The 25,896-nt window shown below is 33.2% G+C and overlaps 1 long non-coding RNA gene across 1 annotated transcript in view; it reads left to right on the top strand.

Moving 5' to 3' along the window:
- The window catches only part of LOC118767540, a 25,524-nt gene extending 179 nt beyond the window's left edge, over positions 1-25,345 (top strand). The window contains exons 2-4 of the long non-coding RNA XR_005003459.1: positions 6,504-6,636; positions 15,437-15,446; positions 25,320-25,345. This is a non-coding gene — a long non-coding RNA (uncharacterized LOC118767540). The remainder of the gene's footprint in view (positions 1-6,503; positions 6,637-15,436; positions 15,447-25,319) is intronic.
- Positions 25,346-25,896: the final 551 nt, after the last annotated feature.

Raw genomic sequence — 25,896 nt, 5'->3', positions numbered from 1 at the left:
ACTCTAAGTTTTACCCTGACTTGGGGAGTCCACAAGTGTCATGAACACCCTAGGGTAAAATTGAGAATAATCTGTCAATTATTAATACCCCTCACCCCATACACACACACACACACACACACACACACACACACACACAGATGTATATGATGAATGGGAGCAGCTGGGTGTACAGATGGGTGGGTGGAGGAATTGATGGATAGACAGAGATACAACTCTATTATAATCTGTCATATAATCCTGTAGCTATAGGATTATCTGATGAGACTGAAATTGGTAAAAATCAAAAGATTATATATTTAAGATTTTACTCTGGAAGAGACTCCATTCCCAGACACCAGTCATTACCAGGAATTATGGAATATTTGTTTTCTAAATAAAAGAAAATAAAAAAAATGAAAAGTAAAAGGACAGTGAATATAACTGTGTGCATGTGTGGGTGTATATATATATGTGTGTTTGTATGTGAAGGCCCATGGCTTAGTGGTTAGGGTGTTGCACTGATGATTGTGAGAGCGTGTGTTCAATTCCCAGACCTGGTGTTGCATTGTGTTCTTGAGGAAAGCACTTCATTTCACATTGCTCTGCAATCATTTCAACATCTGACATGTAGCACCCAGTTGCACCTGTACAGGTAATCTTGATTTGATGTATATATATTATATACATATATATATATATATATATATATATGTATATATACATATAGATAGATATAGATATAGATATATAGATATATATAGTGGAGGCACAATGGCCCAGTGGTAAGGGCAGCGGACTTGCGGTCGTAGGATCGCGGTTTTGATACCCAGATCGGGCATTGTGAGTGTTTATTGAGTGAAATATACCTAAAGCTCCACGAGGCTCTGGCAGGGGTGGTGGCGATCCCTGCTGTACTCTTTCACCACAACTTTCTCTCACTCTTTCTTCTGTTGGCCTGCTCACTTAGCCAGCGGGGTGGCGTCATTTGAAGGCTAAAACAATGTGAAGCATATTGTGACCAGCGATGTGTGGCCACATCTGATAGCCTGGTCGGTCACGGGGATCACATTGATATGTAGATAGTTTAGGGTTCAGTCCCACTGCATGGCATCCTGGGCAAGTTTCTTCAACTATAGTGTCAGGCTGACCAATGCCTTGTGAGTGGATTTGGTAGATAGGAACTTAAAGAAGCCTGTCGTATATATATATATATATATATATATATATATATATATGTATATGTATATATTTGTGTGTTTGTTTCTCCCCTCCGATGTTGGTGTATTTACATCTCTGTAAATTAGCATTTTGACCAATAGAATAAGTACCAGGCTTACAAAGAATAAGTCCAGGGGTCAATTTCTTCAGCTAAAAAGAGGCAGTTTTCCAGTATGGTGACAGTCAAACTGACTGAAACGAGTAAAAGAATAAAAGCATATATATATATATATTCACATGCATGCGTGCACACACACACACACACACACACACACACACACACACACACACACACACACACACACACACTCGCATACACACACATATACACTCACATGCTCATGTATGTGGCCAAATGGTTAAAATGCTTGCTTTCATGTGTCTGGGTTCTTAAACATTTGGTCACACATATGTATGTATATATGTATGTATGTATGTATGTATGTATGTATGTATGTATGTATGTATATATATGTATGTATGTATTTAATATGTATGTCCTTCACAAAGAAGCAATCCATCATTTTGATAAAGACCTAGATCTGGGAAGAGATCTCTTCAAAAGTAAATCTAAAACGTCCAATCTTTTTGATTCACAAACTTCAATTCAATCTTAAGATCCTATATCTACATCAAATAATGTTCAGCCAATTTGTGTTCAACCCCAAGAGAATTATCTTAAAATAGCAAAGATTTCCTAGCATGCATAACAATATTAATGGCAGAATCATGATTCCAAAAAGTACTCTACCAAATTCTAAAGCATTTTGGAGAAAGCATTTTGATAAAGATGGATATAACTCTGTTATGTCAAACTGCATGAAATTACGAAGATGTTTATTATCTGTATTACTGAACCATTTGATGACATCTACAGAATTATTCCATAAAGGAAGACAAGTGAGATATGATATGTACAATGTTAAAAACGATGGAATCTAAAATACTTTTACTGGCTACACGTAATTCACTTTTGGCCAGAATTATCGATCTGCATTTCATATTGGCAAGAAAATTAAGTTTATGGTTTTTAAATGTAATGTATGGTTCACATAACATGAAAGATCCTACTCTGTCATCTATTTTTAGATTGATAGCTATGTCTTTATCTTCTAATTTAATAACGAGGTATGTACCAGAGTTATTTTTCTTATTAATACTGATGGAACTGTTTGAAAGGCGTTTATGGTATAGAACTCTGCTTCTGTCGGTTTATGTAACATTTTAGTTTTGTCTGGAGAAACATGGAAGTGTTTTGAAGTTTTAAAATAAAATGTCTTGAAAGTTATTGGATAAATTTTTAAAATTAGCCCATTTGATTATTTTAAAACAGAACAAGGGTCCCAAGGGCTTGGTCTGAGGCACAAGGAATTTTTCACATCTGAAGGGAAACTTGTTATTCCTAGTAATGCCTGTTCTTTTTCTTCTGTTCCTTTTAGATTCAGTGATTGGACTGCAACCATCAAAGAAATATGTCTTTCATAGACCTTTCTTAGTGTAATGAAAGCATTTCTATATAATGCTAGAACATTCTTTGCAAACAAAAAGCAAAACAAAAAAGAAAAGAATATATATATGTATATATAAAATAATCTCTCTCTCTCTCTCTCTCTGTCTCTGTCTCTCTCTCTCTCTCTCTCTCTCTCTCTCTCTCTCTCTCTATATATATATATATATATATATATATATATATATATATATATATATTATATATATATATGTATATAGGAGAGATTATGAAAAAACAAAATACGAAGACAGGTGGTGTACAAAACAAACAGATGTATTAGTATAACCTTCAGGAATAGAAAAGGTCTTTAACGTATCGAGCCTACGCTCTTCTACAGAAAGGGACACAGAAAAAACAAGGAAAGATATATAGATGTGTGTATCTATATATAGATACACACACACACACGTATATGTTAGAAATGAGACAGTCAAGGCTGTGTAACATGTTCACTTCTCAACTATTTGGTCTCGCGTTGAATCCTAATCTGAGTGCATTTATTTTCCATCTAAAGGAAATGTGTAACTTCTTAACATTTTTAACTTAGTTTCATTTATTTGCTTTGGGCTATGTCATGCTGATGACTTCAAAGAAGAATGAAATGGTCATATGCAAGTTTACCTAAAATGAGAAATCTTAAGATCTTTGTAATGAGAAAGAAAAAATATTTGATATATATATTTCATGCAACATATTTGTTCTTTGATTTTAAACTTCAATCTTTTAGTCCTGCCAGATATTATAAAAAATGATTATCTCCCTTACACTAACTGGTCACCAGGGAACACCATGAATTTCCTTAACTTCTGCTCTATTTTTAGCTTTTGTAATTTCATCTGTAGATGTGGTCAACAAATTAAAGACCACCACCATCATCATTGTCATTGTCATCAGCATCGTTGTTGTCATTGCTGTCATCATCATCATCGTTGTCATCATCACCACCAACATCATCATCAGCAGCAGCAGTAGCAATACACCTCTTTTTATCCCCCCTTATCCTGCTTTTTAACCTCCCATGAATTGATACAAAGCCATCTCCCTCAATGCAACTAACCCCACCGTCTCATCCAATGGGTCTTTGTCTTGCAAGTCTCTTGGTGACCCTGCCAGTGCTGGTGCCACATCAAAAGCACCCAGTCCATTCTGTAAAGTGGTTGGCATTTGGAAGGGCATCCAGTTGTAAAAACCATGCCAAAGCACAGACACTGGCACTTGACACAAGCCCCTAGCTTGTCAGCTTCTCTCAAACTATTCAGTTCATGCCAGCATAGAAAATGAACTGATGATGGGGATGATGATACATATATATGCATATATAATATATACACTTACTCACACGCACATATATATATATACATGTGTATGTATTATGTATATACATATATATACACACATAAATATATATATATATATATATATATATGTAGTATGTGTGTATGTATGTATGCATATCATCATAATCATTTAACGTCCGCTTTCCATGCTGGCATGCGTTGGACGACTTGACTGAGGACTGGCGAACCAGATGGCTGCACCAGGCTCCAATCTGATCTGGCAGAGTTTCTACAGCTGGATGCTCTTCCTAACGCCAACCACTCCGAGAGTGTTGTGGGTGCTTTTATGTGCCACCAGCACAAGGGCCAGTCAGGCAGTATATATATATTATATATATATTATATATATATATATATGTATATATATATATATATATATATATATATATATGTATATATATGTAGACATAGATATAATTATAATTACAGGTACTGAGAAGCAGTACCTACATGCTAGAGATAGATATGAAATGACTCAAAAAATCACTTCAAATTATACTTCATTAGCACAAGGCCGAAAGGGAGGAAAATGAATAAAAGACATTTAACTTTGATAAAACATAAATAAAAATGCTTGTAATAAAAAAGACTTAGAAAAATCTTAGATATGTTTTGACCAAAGATTGGTTCAGGCCATGTCTAACTTAATAGCACCACCTGATAGGATTATCTAAATGCTTTTTAAGTCAAGTTTTGTGGTATTATGGTCCATTTAGCTAGTGAGTTCTTGTTGAGTGAGTTGTATCCAGGTATGGGTGGTTTATCTGGTATTCCTCGAAGAAATTTGTCCAGACTCTGTTTAAAGTTGATGGGATCCTTTTCCTCTTTGATCTCTTTTGGGACAATGTTAAACAGGGCAGGGCCTGTTGAAGAAAAGAAATTATGTCACAGTGTACCTATATGTTGTGATCCTGAATTGGACAGAGGACGTATGGCCCGTGGTCTCAGCCTTGGATGAACCTTGAAACTAATGTTCAGGTCATCTGGACAATGCTACCAATATATTCTCCACATTGTGTAAATGATGAAAAGAAATATTTCCAAGATATTACAAAAATATTTTGTTTGTGCGAGTGTTTATTAAAGGGCTCAAATAGAAAAAATTTCAAATTTCACACTGATGATGTAGAGAAATGGAAAAATAGATGAAACAGAATGACATGTGGGAAACAGATCAAGGTATATATAATAAAATAAACATGTATAATGTTCTGTCTGTGTATCATTTCACTTTTATATTGTTCTGTCGCAAACAACTATATCAGGATGGTTGTGGTGACATTTAGGAGAAGTTTTGATAGGAATGTTACACCATATCTATGTGTGTGTGTGTATTTGTGTGTGTAAACATATACATATATATATATGTATGTATGTATATGTATATATACTTATATATATATATTCATATTTACCAATCTATTTATACTCATTCATACACATATGCATATATATACAACCAAATATATGATTACATGAGTGTGTATGTATGAATATAATGTGTGTGTATATATATATATTTATGTGTGTGTGTGTATGTGTGTGTGTTTGAGTGTATGTGTATCTATCTGTTTATCTCTATTGTATATATATCAAATAGAAATGTGTGTGATACATGTACATGTGTGTGGGATAATATATGTACATGTGTGTGTGTGTGTGTGTGTGTGTGTGTGCGTGTGTGTTTATGAGAGAGTGCCAGCCAAATCAGTAATGTGAAGAAGACTAGGATTGCAGATGTGATGTCTGCCAGTCAGCTGAAGACAGATTGAATTGCAAGGGTTCCTGGCAGAATAATTAAACTGGGATTGTCAACTTACATGATGTCGAGGTGTGAGGTGGGGTGCGGGTGGAGAGGAGAGATGGTATGAGGAGATGGATATAATGGAGCATGGCAGTGGCAGTGGCGGTGGTGGTGGTGGTGGTGGTGGTTGTGGTGGTGCTTGTTGACCTTGTGTTTGTGCTTGTGTGAGTGATGGCAGGAATGTGATGAGAAACAGGATGGGAGAGAAGTGTAAATAGAGAACGAGAGTGGTATGATATATTATGAATATACGCATCAAAATCCATCTATATATAATTCTATATGTATATATATATATATATATATGCATATATCAGTTCCACTACCTCAAATGTTCTTAAAATTTAAATCCACCTGGAACAACTGAATCTTAGTCAGTCAGTTGATGGGCTCCACTACTTCAAATGTTCTTAAAATTTAAATCCACATCTTTGTCTATATATCTACCTTCTCTATAATGTTACCACTTGATATGAAAATTTTGTATTAATGGAAAACCTCTATAACTGGCTGATGAGTGCTCAGCATTTTAAAACTGTTGTAATACTTACAACATTTAATAAAATGATGTGGTGCGAAACGATCATACCAAATTACCGGAGTTATTCTTGTTGCTTATTTTGATTATATATATATATATATGTAAAGAAAGTGAGGGGTTTAGTTCAATGGTGATCTAAACGAATAGGTACACTGAGTAAGTGTTATAATTGGTCATCTGTTAGGTTCTAAGTTCACAGCTGAGGCTGGAGCTAGGGATCTGTATTAGGCTTCTGAGTTAGCCGGTATATATATTATATTAGAGGAAAAAAGAAAACAAAAACCAGGGCAGGACAGGTATCTCAAGTCAACTCAAATCAATGACTTGAGATATATGTATATATATATCTAATATAGGATAAAATTTTTCGAAAAAATTTTATCAATGGCCAGCATATTAAAAAATACCTTTAAAGGTTGAATTTATAAGCAACTTATAAACAAGGGCAAAAGAAAAAAATTTCTAATGCCAAATATGCCGAAACTAGACTCATCGTCCATAAGCATATAATTTATCACTATAAGCACGCGTCTTGAAGAAAGCCGACAGAAATTTCTAAAAAATTCCGTTATCACCATATCGGACCCGATTTCAGAGTTAATTCATAAGAACCTTCTCTTCATCAGTGATAAATGCGGCAAAGAAATAAATGAAATACTTACTTATACCCGTGGAAGTTGTTTATAAATATATATATATTAGCAGGAAGACCACCCTCAGGGCAGTTTTCTGCTAGTCAAACCTAGTGTGTGTGTGTTTATATTACAGAGACAGTGTGTGTGTGAGAGAGAGAGAAAGAGAGAACATTGCAAACAATGGATGAAATAAGCATGAAATGAAAAAAATCGTATAATTAAAAGCTCGTTAAAAACTATCTTGTACCGAATATTTCAATTTGTGAACTTGAAATATTCAATAATAAAACCAAGTTCAGTAAGTGAATTTTCCTCAAAACTTCAATTTATAAAAAAAATCTCACTTGCTTAGTAAATATTTCTTTCAATAAGTTATCATAGTTGTAATATATCTCTATTTATGATTTAGCGTGCTAGAAATAGGAGTGATCACATAGCTATTATCATAAGACTTATAATGTTCCAAACAGCCATACCAACAAAATCAATTCTTAATCTTTTAAAACAAAATTATACGGGTTGTGTGGTAAGTAGCTTGCTAACCAACCACATGGTTCCGGGTTCAGTCCTGCTGTGTGACATCTTGGGCAAGTGTCTTCTGCTATAGCCCCGGGCTGACCAATGCCTTGTGAGTGGATTTGGTAGACGGAAACTGAAAGAAGCCCGTCGTATATATGTATATTTACATATGTATGTGTGTGTGTGTTTGTCCATCTGTGTTTGTCCCCCTAGCATTGCTTGGCAACCGATGCTGGTGTGTTTACATCCCCGTTACTTAGCGGTTCAGCGAAAGAGACCGATAGAATAAGTACTGGGCTTACAAAGAATAAGTCCCGGGGTCGATTTGCTCAACTAAAGGTGGTGCTCCAGCATGGCTGCAGTCAAATGACTGAAACAAGTAAAAGGGTATATTAAAAAGTTTCCATTCTATCAAATATAAGCCTCAAAGTTATACAGCTATTTTGTCTAATAGCATTCATTCATTCAATAAATACGTTTTTTAAATTATGTATATAGAATAAACTTTGGGTTTTGCAAGTATTTATTTTGAGATACTCTGTGTTTGTTTCAATTACTTTAAATATAACAAAGAACTTAGTAAAATAAATTAGTCATCATTAAGCTAGTGTTAGGAACATAAACTGTGACTAAGGTTTGGTGGAAGATTTTAATTCAAGACTTGTGAAAACAAGACAATTTGTACTCAGAGCCAGAGCCTGTTTCAGGCGGGTTGGTAATGAAAGGGTGAAATGAAAACATTGATATGAATATATACTAAATTATGATTAATGAAAATAGAGGCAAGAGAGAGCGAGAGACTCTTGCAAATGAAAATGGAAAATTTCATCTGCAACAAATTAATATTGTTTATTAAATCTACTCCACAGTGAATGCAATGAATATTTAAGTTTGTGAAAAACTTGTGGTTCAAATATTCAATAACCTTCAGAAATCAAAATTACAAGAAATTTCTTGGAACATGAATTTATAAAAACATTTACAGGTGGTCAAGCCTTTAATAATGGACTTATTCCTTGTAAGCGTAATACTTATATTATCGGTCTCTTTTGCCAAACTGCTAAGTTACAAGGACATAAATGCTAACATTAGTTGTCAGGTGATGGTGGTGAGACAAACACAGACCACACACACACACACACATACACACACACACACACACACATATGTATTACACATGCACACACGCAGTTTCTTTCTATTAGCTCCCCTTACAAGGCTTGGTTGGCCTGGGGCTATAACAGAAGACCCTTGCCCAAGGTTCCATGCAGTGGGCCTGAAACTAGAACCATGTGGTTGGGAAGCATGTGTCTTATCCAAGGCGCCATGAAGTGGGGCTAAACCTAAAAGTACCTGGTTACAAAGCAACATTCTTAACCACACAGACATCCCAGCACCTATATCATTTTATATGTCATTGTATCACTGCATTGAGCAGACTGTCAGATGTTGTTATACATCACTGGTCACAATGCGTTTCCTCGAATTGTTGTAGCCTTCAAATGATGCCACACTGCTTGGTTCTTCCCCTGAGCTGAACCCCATTTAATTTCAGGGTCACCTATTTGCAGCTGAGTGACCTGGAGCAATGTGGAAGGAAGGGTTCTACTCAAAAACACAATGTGCCACCCAATCTGGGAATTGAAACCATGGCATTGCGATTATGACTGCAAAGCCCTAACCACTAGGCCATGAGCCCTCACACACACATATATGTAGACACAGTTACAGTAACAATTAGGAGCACTCCGTCGGTTACAACGACAAGGGTCCCAGCTGATACGATCAAGGAACTGCCTGCTCGTGAAATTAACGTGCAAGTGGCTGAGCACTCCACAGACATGTGTACCCCTAATGTAGTTCTCAGGGAGATTCAGCATAACACAGAATGTGACAAAGCTGGTCCTTTGAAATACAGGTACAACTCATTTTTTCCAGCTGAGTGGACTGGAGCAATGTGAAATAAAGTGTCTTGCTCAAGGACACAACGCGTCGCCAGGAATCGAACTCACGACCTTACAATCGTGAGCCGAATGCCCTAACCACTAAGCCATGTGCCTTCACACAGTAACAATTATTACATTGATAAATACAAGGCCAGATAGAGGTCAGGGCTTTATAAAAACGTTCGTTACAATTGTCTATTTTATCATATTTCTTTTTAAAGAAGATTAATGATTATACAGAATATAGAAATATGAAAATATTAATAATTAATAAATAAGTCAAGAAATGGTTCCGAAATGGTATGTCAAGTAGCGCCAGAGGTCAACTTTGAATGAGAGGTCAACTGTTATTATTTTTTATATCCGAGTGTTTTTATCATCATCATGATAATGTGATAACATAATGTCCTTTATTTTTTCCTTGTCCACATTTTCCTCGAATGATGAATTGGTGAATAATAATACTTATATATGCTTGTATACATGCGTATATACTTATATACATACACGCATACACACATACGTGCTTATAAACACAATACGCACTTATGTACATGTGTGTGTCCTGGCTTGTTCACACTTAGCTATCTTTGTACATATGTCTATATGTGTCTATGTTTGAATGTATGTTTTTCTGTCTGTATTGTATGTATCTACACATGTATATATATCTTTACATATAGATATATATGTATGTTTATATATATGTGTGTGTGTATGTGTGTGTGTGTGTATATATATATATATATATGCATATACATGTGTGTATATACATGTATATATAACGTGTGCAGATTTACACGCACACACACGTATATAATATATATATGCATGTGTGTATCTATATCTATCAATCTATCTGTCTCCATATATATATATATATATATGGTATACTAAGTTTTCATGCATATATCTATACATGTATGCATTGCTGATGTGTGCGTGTGTGTATGTGTTTCTTTCTATTTATAGTGTGCATGTGTGTATGTCTATATTTGTGTGTTTACATACATAACTATCTATATATGTAACAATATCTATCTTATTTACACACACACACATACATATATATATATATACACACACATATCTGTAACTGAGAACAACTTATAAATACACAAATGTATTAAATAGAAAACTGGAAGATCTATTTTCAGAAAACGTTTTGCCATATTCCTCTAAATATTAAAGGAACTGGTTTTTTTGTGTGTCTTCTTTTATAAATTCATCATCAGTGACAGCATTGATGCAGTCTCAGAAGCATCTGTTTACCAGTTACAGATAGTACTCATTTATGTTGCTCATCTCATCCATGTTGGGCAACTTCCATTGAGTTTTGGGATTGTGAGGCAACTCATCGGCACACGCTTGGCTGTGTGGTAAGATGTTTGCTTCCCAGCCACATGGTCCTAGGTTCAGTCCCACAGCATGGCATCTTAGGCAAGTGTCTTTTAATATAGCATCGCGCTGACCAGAGCATTGTGAATTGATTTGGTGGACGGAAACTGAAAGACGCCTATTGTGTGTATGCGTGTGTGTATGTATGTATGTGTGTGCATACGTGTGTCTCTGTCTCTGTTTATTCCCCACTACTGCTTGACAATCAGTGTTGGTGTCTTTATATCACTGTAACTTAGTAGTTCAGCAAAAGAGACTGATAAAATAAGTACAAGGTTTTAGTACTGAGGTTGACTCATTTAGCTATAAGTTCTTCAAGGAGGTGCCCCAGCATGGCCACTGCCTAATGACTGAAACAAGAGTGGCTGTATGGTAAGTAGCTTGCTTACGAACCACATGGTTCCGGGTTCAGTCCCACTGCATGGCACCTTAGGCAAGTGTCTTCTACTAGAGCCTCGGGCCGACCAAAGCCTTGTGAGTGGATTTGGTAGACGGAAACTGAAAGAAGCCCGTCGTATATATGTATATATATATATATATGTGTGTTTATGTGTTGTGTTTGTCCCCCACCCCATCACTTGACAACCGATGCTGGTGTGTTTACGTCCCCGTAACTTAGCAGTTCGGCAAAAGAGAGCGATAGAATAAGTACTAGGCTTACAAAGAATAAGTCCTGGGGTCGATTTCCTTGACTAAATGCGGTGCTCCAGCATGGCCGCAGTCAAATGACTGAAACAATTAAATGAGAATGAGTAATGAGGTTAGTCTGCTTTCCTTCAAGATGACCCAGATGTGGTACTTCAGGCAGGGGGTGCAAATAAGCATACCTAGGGGCCAGACATCATTCTCAGTTACTCCTAGGGTCCAAAGAGTCATAGGGAATATTTCCTTTATTGCCCTGCTCAGTCTTGTTTAGCCTTCTCCAGACCATCCCTTAATTTAGAGCTTAGTTACTATATCCAGGATTTTCATTTAGATGCAGACACTGAGGGCAGCACTTTCACATTTAAAGTACTAAATCTCGGGCTGACCAAAGCCTTGTGAGTGGATTTGGTAGATGGAAAGTGAAAGAAGTCCATTGTATATATATGTGTGTGTGTGTGTGTGTGTGCGTGTGTGTGTATCTGTGTTTATCCCGCCCACCATTGCTTGACAACCGATGCTGGTGTGTTTACTTCCCCGTATCTTAGCAGTTCGACAAAAGAACCTGATAGAATAAGTACTAGGCTTAGAAATAATAAGTCCTGGGGTCGATTTGTTTGACTAAAAGGTGGTGCTCCAGCATGGCCGTGGTCAAATGACTGAAACAAGTAAATGAGAATGAGTAATGAGGTTAGTCTGCTTTCCTCCAAGATGACCCAGATGTGGTACTTCAGGCAGAGGGTGCAAATAAGCATACCTAGGGGCCAGACATCATTCTCAGTTACTCCTAGGGTCCAAAGAGTCATAGGGAATATTTCCTTTATTGCCCTGCTCAGTCTTGTTCAGCCTTCTCCAGACCATCCCTTAATTTAGAGCTTAGTTACTATATCCAGGATTTTCATCTAGATGCAGACACTGAGGGCAGCACTTTCACATTTAAAGTACTAAATCTCGGGCTGACCAAAGCCTTGTGAGTGGTTTGGTAGATGGAAAGTGAAAGAAGTCCATTGTATATATATATGTGTGTGTGTGTGTGTGTGTGTGTGTGTGTGTGTGTGTGTGTGTGTGCGTGTGTGTGTATCTGTGTTTATCCCGCCCACCATTGCTTGACAACCAATGCTGGTGTGTTTACTTCCCCGTATCTTAGCAGTTCGACAAAAGAACCTGATAGAATAAGTACTAGGCTTAGAAATAATAAGTCCTGGGGTCGATTTGTTTGACTAAAAGGCGGTGCTCCAGCATGGCCGTGGTCAAATAACTGAAACAAGTAAAAGAATAAAAGAATCTATGTACACACACATATATATAAATATAAATATATATATATATATTTATATATATATGTGTGTGTGTGTGCGTGTGTGTGTGTGTACATAGATTCTTATATATATATATATATATATACAAATATTAAAGGAAATAGAGAAAAACAATTAGCATATAAATTTATTGACATTATAATATGATATGATTATACTATAAAAAGATATAATATAATCTCTGATAAGCTAAGTAAATTTGTGTTTTTCTCTTGTTAATTACTAAGTATAATGTTTATATTAGTATACATAAATAGATTAGAATAATTCTTAAATATAATTATATATCTTTTTGAATAATTATGCATATATGAACATTTCTTGTAGACTCTATAATATTTAGTATATATCATGATAGTATGTTTGTTCGAATATATATACACACAAAAATTATGGAAATATAAAACTTGCTCTAATCTATTTTCTTCTGTAAAAGTAAGTAAAATTCTGATGGTTTATTTATTTATATATTATATTTATTTTTATGTAAGAAATAGTATAGTTTATAATAAATGTTATTTTATACGTTTCTTTAACATCAGAGTATTTAGAAGAAAATTTTGAATTAATGAATCATTGATTAAAAGGTTTTTTTAATGAATTTCGTGTATGTATAAAATATATTCTTATTTATTTTTTCATAATAGTACATAGAATTTTTTCAAAAATATATTTCATACTCTACCATAAATTCTTAACATATATAGATTTTATTATATAGATTTTATATATAAAAAAAAAAGTAAGCAGTGGTTATTTCAGATTAAAATATCTTTAGATTAATATTATTAAAGGCAAAAACATTTTATGGCTGTTGTAATTGTTTTGTTTATTTAATTCATATTACCTATTTGAAATTTGGTTTTGTTTTTATTATATTTATTATACTTTAAATTTATTAACATTCATGCTTGTAAACATCGGTATATTTTAAATCAGTCTAATTTATGATTTAGCAGTCCTTGCATGCAATTTTTGTCTATTTTTTAGACGAATATTACCCTGACGAGATTCATATACATAACTGTGATTTTTTTATAAATTCACTAGTGGATAGCAACCAAAACAAACTGTAGGATATATGTTTGTTTTCATTATTTATTATACTACATTATATTATATCTTTTCATAGTATAACTATTTTATATTATCATGTTAATAAATTTATATGTCAACGGTATTTCTCTATTTCCTTTAATATTTATATATTAAAATTATACCACTTTAAGTTCTGATTTTTTCTCTACTATATTGTGGGATTTTACTGAAGAACCAGTGAAAATTGGACGTTTTCCATCCATTTGAAGGAAATTGTTTTTTCCTCGGATTCAGTAATAATTACGGTGGCTGTGTGGTAAGTAGCTTGCTTACCAACCATATGGTTCTGGTTTCAGTCCAACTGCATGGCACCTTGGGCAAGTGTCTTCTACTACAGCCTTGGACCGACCAAAGCCTTGTGAGTGAATTTGGTAGACGGAAACTAAAAGAAGCCTGTCGTATATATGTGTACATATATATGTATGTGTCTGTGTCTGTGTTTGTCCCCCCAACATCACTTGATAATCGATGCTGTTGTGTTTATGTCCCCGTAACTTAGTGGTTTGGCAAAAGAGACTGACAGAATAAGTACTAGACTTACAAACAATTAGTCCTGGGATCAATTTGCTCGACTAAAGTCAGTGCTCCAGCATGGCCACAGTCAAATGACTGAAACAATATATATATATAGGGACAGGCACAGCTATGTGGTAAAAGGCTTGCTTCCCAACCACATTGTTCTGGGTACGGTCCTACTGTGTAGCACCTTGGGCAAGTGTCTTCAACTATAGCCTCAGGCTGATTGAAGTCTTGTGAGTAGATTTGGTAGACAAAAACTGACAGAAGCCTGTTGTATATATATATATATATATATGTATATATTTATGTGGTTGTGTCTTGTGTTGATGTTTCTTTCCTATGTGTGTAAAAACTACCATCCAAACATGATTGATGCCAGTGCTGCCTTGACTGGCTCCTGTGTCGGTGGCACGTAAAAAGCACCATCCGATTATGGTTGATGCCATCCCCCTCTGGCCCCTGTGCTGGTAACATGTAAAAAGAAGAACCCACTGCACTCTTGGAGTGGTTGGCGTTAGGAAGAGCATCCAGCTGTAGAAACACTGCCAGATCAGACTGGAGCCTGTGCAGCTTCCTGGTTTCCCAGACCCCAGTCGAAACATTCAACCCTTGCCAGCATAGAAAACTGAGGTTAAACGATGACAATGATGATGATGATGATGATGATGGCTATCACTTGACAACCGATGATGGTGTGTTTACATCCCTGTAACTTAGTTGTTTCGCAAGAGGAACTGATAGAATAATACTAGGTTTACAAAGAATAAGTTCTGGGGTCAATTTCTTCAACTGAAAGGCAGTGCTCCAGCATGATCACAAATGACTGAAACAAGTAAAAGAGTACTCACACACGCACGCACACATATCTACATGTGTATGTATTTATGTATATGTATGTACATATTTATACATTTTTATTCAAAATTCTCAGCTTTTTACATTTTCAATAATCAGCATTAATGTTCTAGATTGCTCTAAGTTATAAATATAGATGAATTTTGGTATTTCTGTGTGTTACCTGAATATGTCAGATGCTAATTGGGTTTACCTATGTGCTGGCTGTTAATTAGCAAGTAAATTGTCTGAAGTTCTCAAGGGATACGAGAAAAGAGTGTGGTGCCAAATTTATTTTAGAAGAAATCATTTACGTTGTTGCGACTGTCAAATTCATTCAAAGTGAGGGTAGGATGGGGTATGGTGGAGTATTTGATGTAACTGGTAGCAAGTCCATCCAATGAGTGAGAGATCTGTGGTTCAAATCCTCAGCTTCAATCTGTTCTTTATTTGTCTCCTAAGCTACTCTTGTAGACATGTATGTAGATATATATATAGATAGATAGATGGATAGACAGAAGGAGGGAGGGATGAGTTGGTAGGATTGCAGACAGTTGGATGGACGTTTGTGTATATATGTATATATAGCCATGAAACATATGTTTCATGGCTACAATTAAATTCGAATTACAATTAACTTTAAATTCAATTGAAATAAATTTGATTTAATATTATAGTCAATCTTCAGGTTAATGATAATAGTTAAATAAATAAGCAAATAGAGTTAAACAATATTTATTTAAAAAATAAATAAAATAATCATTTTTCTTATAGAAGAAACTCCATTAACTAAATTTGAAACTTAAAACATTAGGAATATTTCCTACAACACATTTATTATGTTAAATATTTAATATTTAAGGTAAAAAAAAAAGTAGATAGAAATATGTATTTATCTGTGAAGATATAATTTGGCTTAAAAAACATTAATAAGCTATCGAATATCTTTAATTCAGTTATACTCCAATATTTAATTACCAAATTATTTAACAAAATAATCACTATTAATATTTTTAGATTTAAGTTTGCATATAATAATTATAAAATAATAAATACATAAAATAAGTATCTAAATTATAATCAACAAATATAGTAATTAAAAATCTAAAATTTTCTCTATCAATAAATGTATAGACATATAACCAAGAATAAATTAGTTCATTATTATTTGCATAAATATTATAGATATAGAATATATTTATGAAATACAATTTAAGAATTCAAAAATTCAAATTAAAAACATATAACCTATTTTCGTAATATACTTATTATTACTATTATCATCACTATTATCATCACTATTATCAAAAACATTTATATGATCTATATCAGAAAGTGACTAACTAATATCTTAAAATTTTCGTTCAGTTATAATAATTATATACTAATGAAAATTAATAAATGTACATATCTAAATTATCCTTAACTTAACAACTAAAATAATTATAAATTAAAATTCAACAATCAATAGTTATATAGAATACAATGATATTTCTTAAATAAAAAAGTTTACTTATCTCTCGAAAACCGTGTCATTAACTAAAATTTCAAAACAGAAAATGCCTTTTCAAGCGTTTATAAGAAAACTCGTGGAATTACGTTGTTAACTGAAATAGAACACATAGATGGAAATATTCCTTTATCAATGAAAACTACGAATATATTTTAGCTTTAATAGCTAAGGAGAACATAGTCACTAATAGAGAATAGAATCACTCTACACTATAATATCTTTCACTATAAATCTAAAATTTAGAATTAACTACAATAAATTATATTCAAAACTCTATAAAATAAAATAATTTACATACCTACTATTTACTGTATATTCTCTAATAATCTTATACAAATTAATTTATTTTATATATATAAAAAAATATGGTTACATTGGAGTCAAATCTTAATTTAAATAAAACAACTTTTAGACACATTCAATATTAACTCAATAGTAATTCAATCAGTATCTATATTATAACTACTAATTAATAAACTTAAGTTGATTTAAAAACTATAATGTAATTAAAATTCATTAATAAATAATATTAATTAATTAGATAAACATCTAAATAAACCTAATTCGAAATATATAATATAAATACAAATGATTAATATAAAAAAATTATTACAAACTATAAACTTACTGCCGTTTATTTACTAGCAGTATCGCCGGCGTTGCTCAGGTTTGTAAGGGAAATAACTATAAGATTTTTAGAGATTATACCAAAAAATAGCAAAAATAAGGAAGAAAATGATGGTAAATTTTTTTAGTTAAAAAAGGTGGAGTTGCGTCCCCTAGACGGTCTGTGGTTTGTGTTTCTGATTGTCGACCCCATGTCGAATTTATCGATTTTTTTCAGAACTGGGGGAACTTTTCAAAATTCGGTGCGTTAGTTTTGAATTATGACATTGGGCTATGTGTGTGTCAAGTTTCATCAGAATCGGTTGAAATCAGAGTGAGGGTACGAGAAAACAGACAACAGAAACGCACAGACAAACTGCCGTTTATATATAGAGAGATATCATATTAACTCAAAATAATGGTAAATACTAATTAACTTATTATATAGGTAAAGAAATTTATATTTAGATCAAATACTTCACTCATTAATTGAATAAATAAAGTACATATTATTATTATAAATAAAGAGTACATAAAAAAAAATTATTTTACTACATATTCAAAATTATTTATTTAATGTTACTAAAACTATTACCAAAAATATATATACTTAATGCTATTAATTTAAGTAGACATATAATAAGCATAATAATAATAACAATATCAACCACAAAAAAATGGAATAGCTATCTTTTAATCTATATTCATTAAATAAATTACATAATCTAGTAATAAAATAAACATCTAAATATAATCTAACTCTAAGTATTTAAAGAACCTTTACAAACTCTTATTGACTTATACTCAAACCACCTACAGAAGTGCAATCACAACACTACTATAATTAGTTAATTAATTAATTAATTTATTAATTTATTTATTTATATATTTTATAATAAATATTAATTTAGACTTATCAAATTATGTAATATACAATATAAAATCACTTGCTAAATTTTAAGAATTAATACTAGTACAAAATATAACTACAAATTAGAAACAAAATAGGGTTTTTGAGATCTAGTTATATGTTTTATAAAAATATTTAATATTTGTTATTTATGTTTGGTTTATGTCTATCACTGTTTGAGTTGCATAATAGAGGTTTTATCTATAATTTATATTTTACATATATATATGTATATATATATATATACATATATATACATATACACACACATATATATATATAATAAGTGTGTGTGTCTTTGTGTAGGTGTTTGTCCCCTACCACCACTTGACTACTGGTGTTGGTTTGTTTATGTCCCAGTGACTTAGTGGTTTGTCAAAAAGTGACTAATAGAATAATTATCAGGCTTAAAAAAGAAGCAAGTATTGGAATTGATTCATTTGACTAAAGATTTTCCAAGGTGTGCCCCAGTATGGCCACAGTCAAATGACTGAAAGAAACAAAAGATAAATATAACCAATTATGTCAGCATTTGAATACTGATGTACACACACACACAAATTACTACTGGATTATCCTGCATATTGGAGCTAATTTGAAATGTATGGTGTACTGTTTTAATAAACATACAATTTACCTTTACAGTGTAAAGTAAACAGAGAAGTCACACTGTAGATTTTAATTCCCTGTGGACAGAAAAGGAGAGAACAATCTGACTAGTTTCTAACCTTGTTAGATCTTCCTCAGAAAAAGGTAAAAAAAACACCCACTTCTTTCCAGAGAGAGATTATAAGTTTACAGCTTTTTCCATTAAATCAAGAATCAAAATGGAAATCGATCAACATCTATGGAAATTGTAGCAGTGATACCAGTGCCGGTGGCACATAAGTGAACCATCCGAATGTGACCATTGCCAGACTCGCCTGGCCCTCGTGCCGGTGGCATGTAAAAAGCACCATCCGACCGTGGCCGTTTGCCAGCCCCCTGGCATGTAAAAAGCACCCACTACACTCACGGAGTGGTTGGCATTAGGAAGGGCATCCAGCCGTAGAAACATTGCAGATCAAACTGGGCCTGGTGCAGCCTTTGGCCTCCAAGACCCCAGTTGAACCGTCCAACCCATGCTAGCATGGAAAGCAGACGCTAAATGATGATGATGACAAGGTCGAAGCTAAACTGAGTGATCTAATTTACTTAATGCATGTGCTTACAATATGGATTCATTAATTAATCAGTTAATTAATTAATATTGCACTACACAATAATTTAGGGAATTCCTTGTAATAAACATTAACTGCCTTAATCAGTTTTTAACACCTATTGTAGTTTCACCGAAGGTATCTACATTGCTTAACAAATCCCGAAATAACGAGTAGCTAACTCATTTATATACACATCTAATTAATGACTGCAGAGATCTGGGGCTGTAAATTTGCATACTGTAAGTGTTTAGCGATTTACTTAATTTCAGAAACCAGTCAATGTGGAATCTCATTAACATTGTAGCAAGGTATGATGTAATATGTGGAAACAAAGCATACCTGACATGCCTTCTTGTGGTGAAACTCTGTCTGTTTCTCTCTAGAGTGAAAAGATGAGAATCAATCTTAATCAATTACATAGCCCCCTCTCTCTCTCTCTCTCTCTCTCTCACACACACACACTCACATGTACGTATTCTGCATGTTATTCTTCAATTTTATTTCAAGATTTTTTGCTAAAAGAGAAAGAGCCAATTTCTAACCTAGATCCAAGGCTCTTCCATTGGAATTTCAAAAATATCGACAGGATATTTTTGTATGTATGTATGTATGCATATATCTGTCTGTCTGTATGTATATATGTATGTATGTATGTATGTATGCATGCATATATCTGTCTGTCTGTATGTATATATGTATGTATGTATGCATGCATATATGTCTGTATGTATGTATGTGTGTATGTATGTATGTATATATATATGTATGTATGTATGTATGTATGTATGTATGTATGTATGCATGCATGCATATATGTCTGTATGTATGTATGTGTGTGTGTGCTTATGTATATATGTCATTGTTCAGTTTTATTTCAAGATTTCTTGCCAATAGAGAAAGTCCCTGTTTCTAACGTAGATCCAAGGCATTTCATTGGAATTTCAACATCAATAACTAGGTAGGTATGTATGTATGTATGTATGTATGTATGTATGTATGTATGCATGTATGTATGCATTATGAATGTATGTGTGTATGTATGTACGTACGTACGTACATATGTATGTATGTATGTATGAATATATGTATGTATGAATCTATGTATGTGTGTGTATGTATGTATGTATGTATGTGTGTGTATGTATGTATGTATGTATGTATTTATGTATGTATGTATGTATGTATGTGTATGTATGTATGCATGCATGCATATATGTCTGTATGTATGTATGTGTGTGTGTGCTTATGTATATATGTCATTGTTCAGTTTTATTTCAAGATTTCTTGCCAATAGAGAAAGTCCCTGTTTCTAACGTAGATCCAAGGCATTTCATTGGAATTTCAACATCAATAACTAGGTAGGTATGTATGTATGTATGTATGTATGTATGTATGTATGTATGCATGTATGTATGCATTTATGAATGTATGTGTGTATGTATGTACGTACGTACGTACATATGTATGTATGTATGTATGAATATATGTATGTATGAATCTATGTATGTGTGTGTATGTATGTATGTATGTATGTGTGTGTGTATGTATGTATGTATGTATTTATGTATGTATGTATGTATGTATGTATGTATGTATGTATGTATGTATGTATGTATGTATGTATGTATGTAAGTATGTATGTGCAGATTTGTATGTTTTATGTGTGTATTCTCAAGCATATAGTTACACATCTAGACATGATCATATGTATATTTAAATGATAAACTTCTGGAAAGTTTTACAGATTTTCACAGTTCCAGTGATGGATTCGATCTGTAGTCTTTGAATTAGCTTTCTCCTTTCTGGTTTTGAGAAGCCTAATTTCTCAAGATTGGTATTTAGACAGTGTGTTACATATCTCAGTGCTCCAATAATTACAGGTATAAACTTGAACTTCTTATCTGCATAGAGAAACAGGTACACCATAGTTTGCATGATCAAGGCATATATTCTGAAAGTGCTCCATAACTATAACTAGAAAATACTCGAGGCTATGTCCAATGTCTATACGAAATAAAGATATGAAAGTTATGAATCTTGAATATTCCCATATAAACAAAACTGTATTAGATATACCTTATACATCTGTGTGTGTGTGTGTGTGTCTGCATGTGTGTGTGTGTGTGTGTGTCTGCATGTGTGTGTGTGTGTTTGTCTGCAGTGTGTGTGTGTGTGTGTGTTGAGAGGAAAACAATATGGAATAAATTAGCCATTCTGCTGTAATCCTTTGACCTTTGCTTGACCTTAGATGTGAAAACATTTAGAGTTAGAGAGATTAAATGCAAAGTGCTTTTTGTCTACGCCTCACCCTCAAATGGTTACCACCACCATCACACCAACTGCATGGCCCCGATACCAGCACCACTGCCTCCATCACCAGCATTGAATGACCAACCAGTTACCACCACCATCACAACAATAACATGCACCACTCTCAGGACCATCATCTCCACTAAGTGTAGTAACCATACAAGAGAGCCTCTGTGTTGCCATGTCTCCATGTGGTTTCTCAACTTCCTAGAAATAGAAGTCAAAACTCTATTGTCTCAACCCTTTAGCATTCAGATTCTTTTTTCAAATTTAATGCTTACTTATTCACTTTTTAAAAAATTAATCATGTATTATCTTTTAGCTTCGATGAGATCAGTGTATATTTTTAGAATGACATTGTAGGAAAAGTGTAAGAGGCTGGATCAGGTCAGAATATGAGGGCCAGTTATGGCCAGTTTCAATGTTAAAGGGTTAGACCAAGAAGTCTAAATTGATTATCGTAATGGTTAAATTTTCCCAGAATTGGATAGCCATGGATGGAATGTATTTAATATAATAAGGTCTGCTTGACCACAAAGACTGACTTGTTCTGTGGATATAGAAATGCAAAAATTGCAAACCCTGTAAATAAAGACCAGAAAAGGAAACCCGCTTGCTAAGCAGTTTTGTTTAGACTATTCTTTCTATGATGACTGACCATAGAAAGACAGAATGCACTAAAAACAGAACAAGAGAGACATGTGGGATGGAGAGTCACTGAAGAGGTTACAGGTGTGTGACAAAATATTTTCAGACCAACTCGACCAACCTTGTTGTCATGCAATGACAGCGGGGACAAACACAGACAAAATGATACACACACATAATTTTTTTTGAGAGTGAGATAAAAAAGCCATAGCTGTGAAGATTTTAGAACATTTATAAATAGAAGGTCTTACAGCAGTTTCCAGGATATTCATTATATCCCTTCATTGGAGACAGTGTGAGAAAATGGTTAAGCAATAGTTAATTTAGATAAGATACGAAATAGAGAGTGAGGTGGAGGAATGAAAATAGATGTGAGATATGCAGGGATATTGCATTTGTAGATCCATTATTTAGGCAGAATGGTATATATATAAGATTCCAATACCTTGTGAGTAAAATCCAGAAGTATCTAAAATTGGTTATTCCAAGTATAAAGTTTGTACACAGTGCTATTGAATCAAGGGTTTTATTTAAAGTGACCTAAAAGTAGGGAATGTAATTGTAAGGTCAAATCGAAAGCAGGAAGAGGGAAATAAAGAAAAGAGAAAAAAGTGAAGAAAAAAAAGAAGAAAAAACTGGAAGAGAGGAATAAAGAAAAGAAAGAAAAAAGAAAAACAAGGAGAGATAATAAGGGATAATAAGTGTACCAGTTAGTGGTCAGTCAAGATAATTTGAAAGTAGGAATGGGGAGTTAAGGGTGATAGAGAGAGAGAGAAAGGTATTAGAGTGTAAAAAGAAAGAAGGAATGAGGGTGGGGTGGAGAGAGGTATAATAATGTAAAAGGTAAAGGAGTGTCAGTTATGTAGTGATAGAGTCTAAGTGATGAGGCAGAGAGAGGGGTAGTTGTATGGAATGAAGAATTTAGGAATATAGATTAGGTGGTTGGACAGGTCAGTGCTTAGTAGTAGAACATATATATGCGAAGATGTATACACATATATATATTAGACATGTATATATATATATATATATATATATAGTTATACATATGTTTATACATATCAATATCTACATATACAACTTGTACTCATATGTACATGTATACATGCACATCCATATATACGTATATCTGTTTGTATTATCGCCCCTGTACACTCAGGTATATATACCTTGCATACATACATACATTAACACATATACACATACATATGCATGGACCCATATATGCATGCACACATATACACATGAATATAATTAGATGGTTGTGAAATTCGAGTATGAGTGGGAAATTAGATAGAGATTAAGAGTTAAAATGTAGATTTATAAAGTTATTAGGATTACCTAAGGGGTATTGTGGAAATATACTGTGTGGTCGTTTAGGCATTTGGATTTGTGGTAGAATCTGAATGTGTGAAAAAAGCAGTGGTTGCATGTGCTTAGTGCTTCATTATGTTTATTTAGCAGTGCTGGAGCATTGTGCTTTAATATGTGAAGTGCTTCCTTCAGGCAAGGTTTGCAGGTTGAGAATTGACCTTGGTAAGGAAGCCCTGAGTCCAGTATGGACTATGATAGAGTATAGGGTATATTTGTAAGGGTGGTAGAGATCGTGGTGGTTCCGGGTAGTGTCAGTTGGATGGGCTGGGTTGTAGTTGTGGTCTAATGTAAGGGTATCTGTGCTGGGGCTGTGTGTGTGTTGAGTATTCATATGACTAGAGATGTAGTTATGTGAGTTTTGATAGTAAAGGGAATGCTTTTGCTCATTAGAAGCTGCTACGATAGATTCGAAGTTGAGTGAGGTAGAATAAGATAGTTTCAGGGTGGATCAATTAAAGATAGAATGATATTTATGTTGTCGAGGGAAGTTAGAGTCTGGTATTCTAAAGAAGGATTTAGCTAAGTTCTTAACATTAAGTGAGAATGGGGATGTGTACCACAGAATAGAATGTCTGCCACTTAATGGGTTTCTTTCAGTTTGCCTACATGCTATATATATATATATATATATAGCATGTAGGCAAATTTATATATATACATGCTATATATATAAATTAAATTAGAGATAAAACCACTATTAGGCAAATCAAACAGTGAAAAACATAAACCAAAACATAGAAATAAAATTAATTAATATAATATACAGAATATAAAATATAAAATTTAAATTATTTAAATTTAAAGTTAAAAATTCACACATTCAGATTCTACCACAAATCCAAATGTCTAAACGACCACACAGTATATTTCCACAATACCCCTTAGGTAATCCCAATAACTTTATAAATCTACATTTTGATATATATATATAATATATAATATATATATATATATACCTCATGTAGGCAAAGGGAAAATTATCTAAGTATAGAGAAACACAGAGTAGTGCTGAAATAGGTGGGAACTTAAACTCCAGCCTCTTCATCCAGGGCCAACACTTCTGCATGAAATGACAGCAATGAGAACAAACTTTTTCACGTTGTTATGGAGAGAGAAAGGCAGATAAGCACAGGATGGCTTCAGACATATATTTACTTGGAGCACAAAATACAGATTAGGAAATAAGGTACAAAGAGAAGAAAAGAACAGTAGAATTATGTAAAGTCTTTAGACATTACATAATTCTTTACATAATTCTTCTCTTCTGATTTGCTTTCGTTTTTCTCTAATCTCTATTTTGTGTTCTGTGTCTCAGGCCTAGCTGTGCTTAACTACCTCTGCTTCTCCACCTCTCTCTCTTTTGATTTCTCTCTCTCTCTATAATATATATATATGTGTGTGCATGTGTGTGTGTATACACACACACCCATATATATATATTATATATATATTAGTATATATATATATATATATATATATATAATATATATATATAATAAATAAAATTTATGTAGATATATATACATAATATATGTATAGATAAGATATATATAAATATATATATATATACATATATATATATAAATATATATATATATATATATATACACATAAATATATGTATAATATTTGATATGTATATATATATATATATATACTATATATATATATATAAATTATATATATATATATATATATATATATATAGATATATATATATATATATATATAAATATATTATATATAATATACACACATAACATACTATATATAATATATATATATATATGTACATAAATAGATAGATAGATAGTTAGATAGACATATGGACAAACAGACATATAGACAAACAGACAGATAGATAGCTAGATAGATAGATAGATTGGTTGATAAGTAGATAGGTAGATAGATAAGCTCACATACACACACATGCACAGGCACACACGCACACACCACACACATAGACACACACACATATACTTGCATAAGCGCATGCAATATATGCATGTACATATGTTGCCTTTGGAGACT

This window comes from Octopus sinensis, linkage group LG22, assembly GCF_006345805.1.
Source record: "Octopus sinensis linkage group LG22, ASM634580v1, whole genome shotgun sequence".
Lineage (NCBI taxonomy): Eukaryota > Metazoa > Mollusca > Cephalopoda > Octopoda > Octopodidae > Octopus > Octopus sinensis.
This window is presented reverse-complemented; position numbering and strand designations above follow the sequence as displayed.